The sequence below is a fragment of the Chrysochloris asiatica genome, unplaced genomic scaffold, assembly GCF_000296735.1.
Source record: "Chrysochloris asiatica unplaced genomic scaffold, ChrAsi1.0 scaffold00011, whole genome shotgun sequence".
In the NCBI taxonomy this organism is placed as follows: domain Eukaryota; kingdom Metazoa; phylum Chordata; class Mammalia; order Afrosoricida; family Chrysochloridae; genus Chrysochloris; species Chrysochloris asiatica.
Genome location: NW_006408529.1, coordinates 27,689,939 through 27,702,314, shown reverse-complemented (window position 1 = coordinate 27,702,314; position 12,376 = coordinate 27,689,939). Strand labels below are relative to the sequence as shown.

General features: G+C 38.4%; 1 pseudogene; it reads right to left on the bottom strand.

Annotated features, from left to right (window-relative positions):
• Positions 1 to 4,482: 4,482 nt before the first annotated feature.
• On the bottom strand, positions 4,483 to 9,799 carry LOC102834737 (annotated as a pseudogene).
• Positions 9,800 to 12,376: the final 2,577 nt, after the last annotated feature.

Sequence of the window (12,376 nt, the reverse complement as noted above, 5' to 3'; positions counted from 1 at the left end):
TGTTTCAAGTCCTCTTCACTTTCAGCAAGCAAGGTTGTATCATCTGCATATCGCAGGTTGTTAATGAGTCTTCCTCCAATCCTGACGCCACGTTTTTCTTCATATAACCCAGTTTCTCGTATTATTTGCTCAGCATACAGGTTGAATAAGTATGGTGAAAGAATACAACCCTGTGTCACACCTTTCCCAATTTTAAAACAAGAGGCACTCACTCATCTCTGCCAAGAAATTTGGAAGACAACTATTTGGCCGACTGATTAGAAGAGATCAATATTTATGCCCATTCCAAAGAGAGGTGACCCAACAGATTGCAGAAATTATTGGACAATCTCTTTGATATCTCAAGTGAGTAAAGTTTTGCTAAAGGTAATACAGAAACAGCTACAATCATACATTGACAGAAAACTTCCAGAGGTTCAAGCTGGATTCAGAAGAGGCCGTGGAATGAGAGATATCATTGCTGATGTCCGATGGATCTAGGCTGAAAGCAGAGAATATCAGAAGGATGTTTTCCTGTGCTTTATTGACTACGCAAAGGGTTTCGACTATGTGGATCATGACAAGTTATGGACAACATTGAAAAGTATGAGTATTCCAGAACACTTAATTGTACTTCTGAGAATATATATATATATATATATATATATATATATATATCACATATATATACAACATACACATATATATGCATATGCACACACACACACATATATATGCACACATATATGCACAGCACACACACACGCACATATACAAATGCACACATATTCATTTTGCTTCAATCCATAGTCAATGATCAATAGAAAAAGCTGTCAAGAATTCAAACTACCAATCATTTTGCAAAAGATTTATAAAAATGTTAAAGAGTAAAGATGCCATTTTAAGAACTAAGGTATGCCTGACCCAAGCCAAGTTATTTTCAGTTGCTTCACAAGCATGTGAAAGTTGGACAATGAATAAAGAAAACTGTAGAAGAATTGATGCATTTGAATCATGGTTTGCCAAAGAATATTGAAAATACCATGGATTGCCAGAGGAACAAACAAGTCTGTCTTGCATAAAATATAGCCGGAATGCTCCTTAGAAGCCAGGATGGCTTTGACTCTCATCTATTAGACATTTTATAAGGAAGGACCAGTTCCTGGAGAAGGACATCATACTTGGAAAAGTAGAAGGTCAGCGATAAAGAGGAAGACCTCCAACAAGATGAGTTGACACAATGGCAGCAACAATGGGCTCTAATATAACTGCAATTGGATCCAGGTAGTGTTTTGTTCTATTGTGTAAAGGGTAATGCATAGAGACCAACTGCATGACATATAACAATAACAACAATCCTTATAGACGCCGACTGGACTGCCATATCTTTCTCCTATGGAGTGGAAGGTGGGTTCAAACCACTGACCTTCAGTTAGAAGCCTAGTGTATAATGATTGCACTACCAGGACTCCTTTTCTTAATATAGAGATTATATTTATAGAATTTTTTGTCTGTATTGGACTCCTAAGGAATTAGACAGAGATCAGAAACCTGGATTGAATTTCAAGTAACCCAAAATAAGAAGTTAGCTTGTTGAGGCAGAACTGAGAAGGAAGAGAGTGAGGTAGGAGGAAAACCATGGGAACACAGCATCTGGAGAGCCAACTAAGAAGGATCCACCAAACATGCTACATGCTGCTGCTATTGCAGCTAAATTAAGAATTTACCACAGAATTTGCAGGTGGTAGAGAAGAGCAGCTACCTTTGATTTTGATTGAAGGGGACAAATAATGATTGAAGTAGTTTTTAGAAATCTGGAAAAAGAGTTGCAGACAGTAAATATGGTGGTGGTTGTGTGCCATGGAGTCAGTTCTGGTTCATAGTGACCCTGCACAGGGTTTCCAAGGCTGTAATTCTTTACGGGAGCAGAACGCCTCATTTTTCTCCCGGAACAGCTGATAGTTTCAAACTGCTGACCTTGTGGTTCACAGCCCGATTCGTAACCACTATGCTACCTGAGCTCCTTAGACAGTAAATATAGGTGACTACTGTTAGGAGTTTTATCCTAAAAGTGAGAGAAATAACAGTTTATCAGTTGCTTGATAAGAATAATCTAAAAGATAGGAGAATTGAGTTTGCAAGAAAGGTGAGGGAATTGCTGGAGCAATGTTCTTGGACAGGTGAGAAGGCAAAGGGCCAAGTACACACTTGGAAGGTTTGCCTGACAGGAGGGAGGACCAAGCATATGAACAAAGAGCTGTTAAGTGACATATAACAGTGACCAGTTGTAGTTATCTGATGTTTGTTTCTCATGTCTCAGCCAAACAGGAAGCAAGATACCAGCAGAGAGTGAAAGGACAAGGGTTTTAGAGGTTTGAAGAGAGAGAAAAAGTGTGAACAAATAATTTAGGACAGTGCGAAGAGGCATGAGAAATGTAGCATGGTTGTTTTGATGCATGGCTTGTCGCAATTTAATTAATCAGGGTAGGAAATGGTTCTAACAAACAACCCCCAAATCTCAGAAACTTTGTAAAATAAAGGTTTTATTTATTCATTTTTTTCTCTACCTTGTCACATCTGAGCAATGTTTTGGCAGGGACGGGGAAGGGGAATGAGAGAAAGCCACACTCCACACACTTCTTGTATTTAGTATCTTCAAAACACATCTCCTTCCTACCCCATTCCCCAACTTCAAATTCTCCAGTGAATTTCTGCATGGGTCTGGCAGACAAAGCAAGAGATCTGGACAGCTTCACAGAAGAAGTTTAGGAGTAAGACCAGGGAGTGATATAAATCACTTTTGCCCACATTTCACTGGATCAATTCCAGGACTTCACGTTAGAAAAGAGATTTTAAAATGCAGTCAAGCTGTGTGCACAAAGGAAAAGGAAACTGGATCCGGTGAACACATAGACATTTCTGTTATAGACATGAGGATAGAGTGATGCCAGACAGCGTAGCTGCATGTTTCTCTCCAGGCACATTCAGCTGCATAGGTAGTGGGAAGAAGGACACAGAGTGAAATTTAATGAGTACCAGGTGTGTCACTATAGGATCAGCACTGGAAAGCAAGGTTGGTTTGAACTACAAGGTCAGCAGTTCAAACTCACCAGTTGCTCCTCAGAAATCCTATACAAGGTCACTATGAGTCAGAACTGGCTTCATGGCACTTAGCAAGAAGAATAAATCCTGGTGTGGCACTGTAGGATAAGCACTGGACTGTTAATTTCAAGACCGGTGGCTCAAACACACCAGCCACACCTTGGAGACCCTGTACAGGTTGTTATTAAGTGCCATTGAGTCTGAACCAAGTCAATGAAACTTAACAACAACAACAATGACAAGGGAGTGAGTACAACATGAGAGACAAGGGGGTAGGCAACTTAGTCGAATACAATAATTGACCTTTGAATCTAAGTGTACAAAGAAGCCACATGAGGATTCGAGGGGAAGCAAGAGAAGTGATAATGTGGTAAAGGTTAAGAGAACTATCTGGAGTAAATTATATTTTCAAGTTTTATAGAGGGCTGTCACATTTGTCTAAAGCTTGCATAAAATGGCAGAGCCAGTCCTTCAGTTACTGATTTCTGCAAGATTAAAAAGAGAAAATTAAAAAATAAAATGTAATAGATATTTGAAGAACAGAGGATTTTATGTTCTCTTTGATGATGATCCATTAAAATATTTTGCCCATGGTTTTTCATTGACTTAATTTGCATTCCTTTTATACTTCTAAGAAATGGGACACAGGATGCAAGATTACTTTTATTGGTTTTCTTATCAAGGTTTTGGGGACATCCAACTTAGATGAGAAGTTTTAATTGTATTGTCAGCAGGCATTAAAGTGCATCTCCTCTTGAAATGTACTTGCTGCTATGAATATAAAGTTTATAAACAAATAAGTACTCAATATAAAATTATCTGCATGTTTTCAGCTAGAGAACTGCAGACTAAAAAAAGGTTCAAAAGAATCACAAAACAACAAGCATTTAGAGTCAGTTGTGGGTAGGAACAAAATTCAGATTACTTTTTTGGAAAAATAATCATAATTTCAAATTATATCATAATATGTAGTTTACACAATTTTGAAAGGGCGAAAAATACCTTTCCTTAAAGCCTTGTTTGGAAAGTAAGACCAGCTACCAGCTCAATACTGAAAAGAAGTATTTACATCTTTCTGTAAAAGTACCAAACACTAGAAAGACAGAAAGAAGGAAGATAGAAATCACTAATAGCTATCCTTGGCATGCTAAGTCAGTAGGAAGTGATTATCCTTAATGTTAACAGTTTTCATGATGAGTCTCAGTCAAGCATTCAAAAAGCAGAGACTGGTCTTCAGGGATTGTTCAGGTTAGGTTCTGTGGAATGCTTTGTTCTTATTTAACTGAATTCCAGGATTTCATTCCCTTTATAACACCTCTGGCAGGATCATGTTCAATTTAGTGCAAGTGCAAAATGAAAATGAAACAAAACCAACAAATACATTAGGAGTAAGGCCGATTGTTAAGATCTGTAGTCTTTCCAAACTGTGTGGGCCATCCAGTTCACTTTAGTTGTCCAGCTTTCCCTGAGTGCCTCATCACATTTTTGCTTGAATTGTTTGAGTGCTTCTTCTTCACTCTTCCTTTCCTAAGGCAAGAGAATCCTTGAAATATTGAGCTCAGTCAACATCAGTGCAAACAGAGTGATAAAGAGATTCCCATGTGCATCGTAATATCAGATATATCGTAATATCAGATATAATTTTTCTGTTTCCTGTTTTTTCTTATTGAACCACGTGAATGAAATCATAGGTAAGAATAAAAGCCACTCTCTCCCTTTTAATATCTTTTAAATTTAGACTTGAAGTTTCCAAGAATATGTTCAAAGTCAATGTGGACTTACTGACCAGTTTTCTTAACCATGATGTTGTCACTATGTCTGTTGCCAATCCAAAGAACATAAGAAGCTACATAGTAATCAGCACAGGACAGGGTAAACTCCTCAATAGCTCAGTCAGGTCATCTCCAGAATTATACTCTTCAAGCCAGTTGAGAAGGGCATCTTCGTTGAAGGCTGCAGCGGTTGCCACATTGCAACTGTTCAGCTGAATGTCGGCAATTGTGCTCAGAACAGCTATGGGGCCAGAGTGGTCTCCTGTTGCTAAACAGCCATAAGACAGCATCCAGAGATCCAGACCAGCCTCTTTCCAGAGTAAATACATCAAGTGCAGCATCTGAAGTCTCAGCATATCTTGTAAATCATCACCATTTAAAAAAATCACTCTGACTGAATTCTCACCAAACACTGTTGTTGTACACCAACCAAAAAGGCTTCATCTTGGAATCCGTGTATTTATACTTTTCAACATAGAGTTCTGAGATGATGACTTATGGATTCAAAGGTCATTGCAGGTCATAGAGGGCTTCCTGGTAAGCATTCGGTTTTAAACAGGTGTGCATGGTCTCCTTCCCTTTGGCTCTATTTAGCTTCATTGCATTCAGTTTGATTAAACTATTTAGTTTTTAACTTATTAGGTGCTTCAACCTGCTTCGAAAGTACTTTCATGTGGCTTACACTTCCCCAATAATACGCTTCAAGGATGACACCAAATTGTACCGAAACAGCAGGAATGTGTACTTCGGACCTAAGATGCTAAAACAGAAACTGCACAATCTTCCAATTAGCAAGTGCTCTTTCTAATAGGAATCGAGAGGGGGTGCAATCAAGGAAAGGTTCATATTTTTAAACTTGCACCAGTTGTAAAAGATATTAAGAGAGCTCTTCATCACTCATCTGTCACAGGCAACCTACAGTATACATTCCCCCACATACTTGTCTGGATAGTTGAAACTCAGAAGTCCCAGTGCCTCCCCGGGGGTGGGAGTGGGTGTGCAGTTTAGGCCATATCTGAAGAAGCACCTGAAGGTGAGCTACGTCCTTCAGTTTATTCCACTTGATAGACACAATCATTTTGGCAGTGACTGTAGGAAATTTTCCCTGCAGTTATGTCACAAAGTCCAAATAAGATCCATTTCATTCTCACATAGCTGAGAAAAGGGACCCTATCCAAGATTTCTTTCAGCACAGCAAGAAATACTTTTCCACCTTGACTTGATATGCAAATTCAAACTGAAACTGAAGAAAATGAAAACAAGTCCACAAGAGCCAAAATATGACCTTAAATATATCCCACCTGAATTTAGAGATCATCTGAAGAACAGATTTGATACATTAAGCACTAAAGACTGAAGACCAGAAGACTTGTGGGATGACATCAAGAACATCACACAGGAAAAAAGCAAAATGTCATTAAGAAAGACAATAAAGAAGGAAAAGGTCAAAATGAATGTCAGAAGAGACACTGAAATTTGCTCTCTAGCACAGATATGCTAAAGCAAATGGAAGACATGAGGAGGTCCAAGAGCTGAACAGAAAATTTCAAAAGTAAGCTTGAGAAGATAAAGTCAATTATTACACCAAATTGTGAAAAGATTTCGAGTCAGAAAACCAAAAAGGAAGAACATGCTCAGCATTTCTCAAGGTAGAGAAACTGAAGAAAAAAAATCATACCTCGACTTTTGTTACTGAAAGATTCTCTGGACAAATTATTGAATGCAGAAAGCATCAAAAGAAGATAGAAGGATTACACAGAATCACTGTACCAAAAGGAAATGGTTGAAATTCAACCATTTCAAGAGGTAACAAGATGAAGAGCCAATGACACTAAGGAGGAAGTCCAAGGTGCATTGAAGAAATTGACAAAGAGCAAGGCACCAGTAATTGATCGAGTAAAAACTGAAATCTTTCAAGAAAGTGAGGTGGCATAAGAGGCACTTCCTCATCTCTGCCAAGAAATTTAGAAGACAACTATCTGACAGACTGATTGGAGGAGATCCGTATTTGTGCCCATTCCAAAGAGAGGTGACTCAACGGAATACGAAAATTATCGGACAATATCTTTGATATCCCATGCCAGTAAAGTTTTACTAAAGGTAATACAGGAATGGCTGCAAGCATACATTGACAGAGAACTTCCAGAAATTCAAGCCGGATTCAGAAAAGGCCATGGGACGAGGGATATCATTGCTGATGTCTGATGGATCTTGGCTGAAAGCAGAGAATATCAGAAAGATGTTTACCCATGCTTTATTGAATATGTCGATTGTGTGGATCATGACAAGCTATAGACAACATTATGAAGTATGAGTATTCTGGAACACTTAATTGTGCTCATGAGGAATCTGTACATGGACTAAAAGGTGGTTGTTCAAACGGAACATGGGGACATGAATGGTTTAAAATTAAGAAAGGTGTGCAAATGGGATTGTATTCCTTCACCATACTTATTCAGCCTGTATGCTGAGCAAATAATCTGAGAAGCTGGGTTCTATGAAGAAAAATGTGGCATCAGGATTGGAGGAAGACTCATTAACAACCTGCGATATGCAGATGATACAACCTTGCTTGCTTAAAGTGAAGAGGACTTAAAATATTTACTGATGAAGATCAAAGAGCACAGCCATTGGTATGGTTTGCATCTCAATGTAAAGAAAACAAAAATCCTTACCACTGGACCAATAAACAACATTCTTATCAATGGAGAAAAGATTGAAGTTGTCAAGGACTTCATTCTTTTTAGATCAACTATCAACAGTCATGGAAACAGCAGTCAAGAAATCAAATGACGTATTGCATTAGGCAAATCTGTTGCACAAGACCTTTTTTAAAGTGTTAAAGAGCAAAGGTGTCAGCTTGAGGACTAAGGTATGCCTGACCCAAGCCATGGTATTTTCAATAACCTCATATGCTTGTGAAAGTTGTACAGTGAATAAGGAAGACTCTAAAATAATTGATGCTTTTGAGTTATGGTGTTGGAGGAGAATATCGATAGTGCCATGGGCTGCCAAAAGAACCAACAGATCTCTGTTGGAAGAAGTGCAGCCAGAGTGCTTCTTGGAGGCCAGGATGGCCAAACTTCGTCTCTCAAACTTTGGACATATTGTCAGGAGGGATCAGTTGCTGGAGAAGGATATCATGTTTGATAAGGTGGAGAACACAGAGAAAAAGAGGAAGACCCCATTGAGATGGATTGGCAAAGTGGCAGCATCAATGCACGCAAGTGTGGCAACAATAGTGAGGTTTGCCCAGGATCGGGCAGTGTTCTGCTGTGTGCATAGGGTCTCTTATGAGTCAGTATTGCCTTGATGGCACCTAACAACAACAAAATCCAAGATTTCTTTCAGTACAGCAAGAAACTTTTTCCACCTTGTCTTGATACATTAACACTATCACTGCTTGCAATCTCAGCCGCCTTTCCAATAATCTTATTGAAAGGAGGATAATAATAAGTTTGCTTTTTTTTCCTCTGGGAATTTAATATGCAAAGCTGTTGCAATTTCAATATATGGAGTTGTTTGAACAGTTCCCATTGGATTCAATATTTCCTCAAGTTCATCAGGAAATGAAGAACAGCTGTGCAATATTATGTCTCCAGATGGCAACTGTCCTTTAAAGTAAAAAAAAACAAAAACAAAAAAAACAATTGTATTTACCCAGGCCACAGGATAATGCACTTTTCCAGCTTTCCTGATGGTTTGATATTTAGAAGGATTAATAGTTTTAGTTGATTTCTTCATTTTTACTTTATCCAAAACTGCATATACAGCAAAACATAATTGAGCTATTCTAGGCACATTGCAAGTGTTAGTATCGAATTCCAGTGGTTTATTCCAAATGTGACCATCTTTCCCTGATACTTCTGAGCTTACAATGGCTTTACACAGGAGCTCAGTTCCATGAAAGAGACCAGCCCTGGTGTGAACTTTCACAGTTTCTTCTGTGTTAAGCTTATTTCACTTAACCAAGACAATTTGGAAAGGGTGGTTATTTCTCCAAACATGGGAAATAATTGTTGTTTTCTTTGGTGGTAAAAGAAGAGGAGGATTAGATGGATTTTGATTTATGGAAGCCTCTAAAGCAATCATTTCTTGTTCATACATCTTTTTGATCTTGCAGCATTTCATGAGTATAAAATGGGGTAGAGTTTCTCTTCATTACACAGTTCTGAATATACTGGAACTGAATTAGTGGATGATCACTAAACACATACGCCACTCTTCCACTGATTTGCAACACATAGTCATAGGGGCTAACTTCATCTTCTTTCCCATGAACAGTCAGACTTTTTGGATTGACAATTCATTTATTTTTATAGGATTTATATTAGGAGATACTTGAAAGCTAAACACGTACTGACAATTTTCAAAATGAATGGCCACAATGAACTTTCCTCCATAAAGTTAATCTTCTAAATTTTCAAGGTTGGGAGGTTCATGCTCTGGGGGCTATGTCTGCTTTAGCCAGTCCATCCAACGCAATCCTACAAGCAATTGAATCTTTCCTTCACTGAAATGGCGTATTCTTCTTCTGAATTAATTTACTTCAGCATCCTCTAAGGCATAAATTCATGCAGACCTTTTCCTATAAGGACTCCAATTTTTTCTAATTTTTCGCTTGGGTCACCACTCCTTGTCAGTAATTTGAGAACTTAAACATCATCTTCAAGATCCTCATATACAGCAGTTTGATTCACACATGCAAACATATAGGAGTCAATTTCCATTAGAAGATTAAACATTGGGTAGCTGTGAACTTGCTTCCAGAACATCAGCTTAATATGAGAAATGGTAGCTTCCCGAGGTATTTCCAACTGGATATATATCCTAGTGGGCAAAAGGAAATCCACAAGTATGGAGACATCAGATGCTATCTGTGAATCCACTGCCCAGATGTCAAGAATGTCTGCCATAGCAGGAAGCATTATGAAATTGAAGCACATTCATAACCATGGGGTCCTCAGAATGACAGCCCCTAGTTCAGTCTTTTAGGAAAACAGATAGCATTACTGATTTTTGATAAGTGAAGTTTTCATGGAAGACTTTTTCAGGTTAGAAGACGCATTGCCCTCGCTCAGCGGCAGCCAGCTCCCGAATAGCCCCAGGTGCCAGGACCGCCCCATTCTGGCATCCTCATCCCTGCCTCTCTCATTCCTGTCCTACACTGCGCTACACCCTGGGCGTCTCCCACTTCCAGGGCCCGCTCTGCTACCACCGCTGCTGCTGCTCCAACCGTGGAACTCAGATGATTTTTTAATATGCATTTTAATTATTTGTGTAGGGGTCAAAGTAGTTAAAGGAATGAGAGAGTACACATTGCTACAACAATTAGTGGCACTCGCTTGAAAAACTGATTTTTTATTTTAATACATCTGATGTATCTAAAATTGATTTTCTATTCTATTTGCCTATTAATTAATGAAATAGTACCAGAGATAACAATGGGTAAATATGGATTAATGACTGCTATGAAAATATGGCCATGGTTGTAATTAGTTAAGTCATAGGCTTCATCTGCCTAAATTAGCTTCTTAATGAGAAACTACGTACACGGTTAGCCTTCTATACCACAATGGCTACCATTAGTTACAAGAAGCGTGGCTTATTGGTGATAGAATGTGGAAGTGTGTCTTCTAATTACTCCCCATAGTAGAAAACAACAGAAACCCACTGGTATATTTGAAACATGATATGTCTTATTTCAAGGAACTCTGGTGGTGCAGTGGATTAAATATTGCCTAACCACAAGGTCAGCAATTCAAATCCACCAGTTGCTCTGAAGGAGAAAGATGAGACTGTCTGCTTTCATAAAGGTTTGCAGTCTTAGAGAACCCTCTGAAGGACTTCTACTCTGTCTTACAGGGTCACTATGAGTTGGAATTGACTTGATGGCAGTGGGATTGGTATGCCTTATTTCATTATTCTAATATGCCCTAAGGAGTCCTGGTGTGGCACTGTGGGTTAATGCACCAGACTGCAAATCCGTTTCAACAGCAAGGCCAGTGATTCAAGCTCACCAGTAGCTCCTTGGAAACCCTACACAGGGTCACTATGGGTCAGAACTGACTCGACGACACTTAACAACAACAATATGCCCTAGAATGTAAGATATAACAGCATTTTATGTAATGCCAAGAAAGAAAAACATACTGGCATACATCCAGGACAAAATATGTTCATATCTCTGAGAATGTATGTTTTATACTTGCTGGAAGAGTTCACTTACATTTAGATGTTGTGTGTTTAACCAAAACAAAATGTAATGGAGTTGGTGGCAATGGTGATGGTGGTAGTGTGCTGTGAAGTTTGGTCCGACTCATATAGGGTTTCCAAGGCTGTAAATCTTTGCTAGAGCAAAAAAGCCTCATCTTTCTCTCATTGAATCACTGGTGGATTCAAACTACTGACCTAGAAGTTAGCAGCCTGACACTTAGTTTAACTTTACAGTTAAAATGTTACTGAAAGTTCTTCCAGTTCATATCTTGACTCATTTGATATAGTTTTAAGCTCAAGGTAGCTGAGTCCTCTGTACCATTGGAAACGCTATACAGGGTGTCTATGAGTCAGAACCAATTCGATGGCACTTAACAACAACAACATATTTTTTAAAAACAGACTCCCGGGGAGGTGCATTTGGTTAATGCTTTCAGCTGTTAACAAAAGTTTAGAGTTTTGAGTCTACCTAGAGGTGCCTCAGAAGAAAGAACTGTAAACTACCTGCAAAATATCAGCCAAGCTGCAGGGTAATGCACTGGACCACAATGTCGGTTTGAACTGCAATGTCAGCAGTTCAAATTCACCAGTCACTCCTAGGAAACCCTTTACAGGGTCGCTACAACTCAGAACTGACTCGATGCACTTAACAATTAAGAAGAAGCTTCTAAGACATAGTTCTACTCTGACACAAATGAGGTTGTCAAAGTCGACTTGACAGCAACTGACTTCATATTTTTTAAACTATGAACATTTTATCTGTGCCTTTATGATTTCATTTAAAGAATTTATCATCGTTATTTATTCTCATCTAGCATTAGATTAAATTAAATTAAATTGATAAAATGAATTTAATTTATTGGATTATTTGTAGCCAAGTATCATATTCTGTGATTGTGTATGTGTATCTGTGTGTTCGTGTTTATGTGTGTAGTATTACTACTATGTTCCATGATAAAGGCAATAACAGCGTCTTTTGTATACGTGTATACGTGTGTTCGTGTTTATGTGTGTAGTATTACTACTATGTTCCATGATAAAGGCAATAACAGCGTCTTTCTTCTGGTTTGAAATGTAAACTCAGGCAAACAAATTAATATTTTTGTATTACCTGACCCTTTGTAGGAACAAATTCACACTTCAAAATGGATAGTGAATTAGGCAGGTGAGGGAAATGCTGTTTTCAATCCACTAAGATATAAACATATATACCTCATTTTAACCAGCTCCATACAGTGCATTGCTGTTGTGTTTTGAGTTAAAAGTTAGTTGATTTTCTGAGGATTTAGATGCCAAAGGACTTTGAA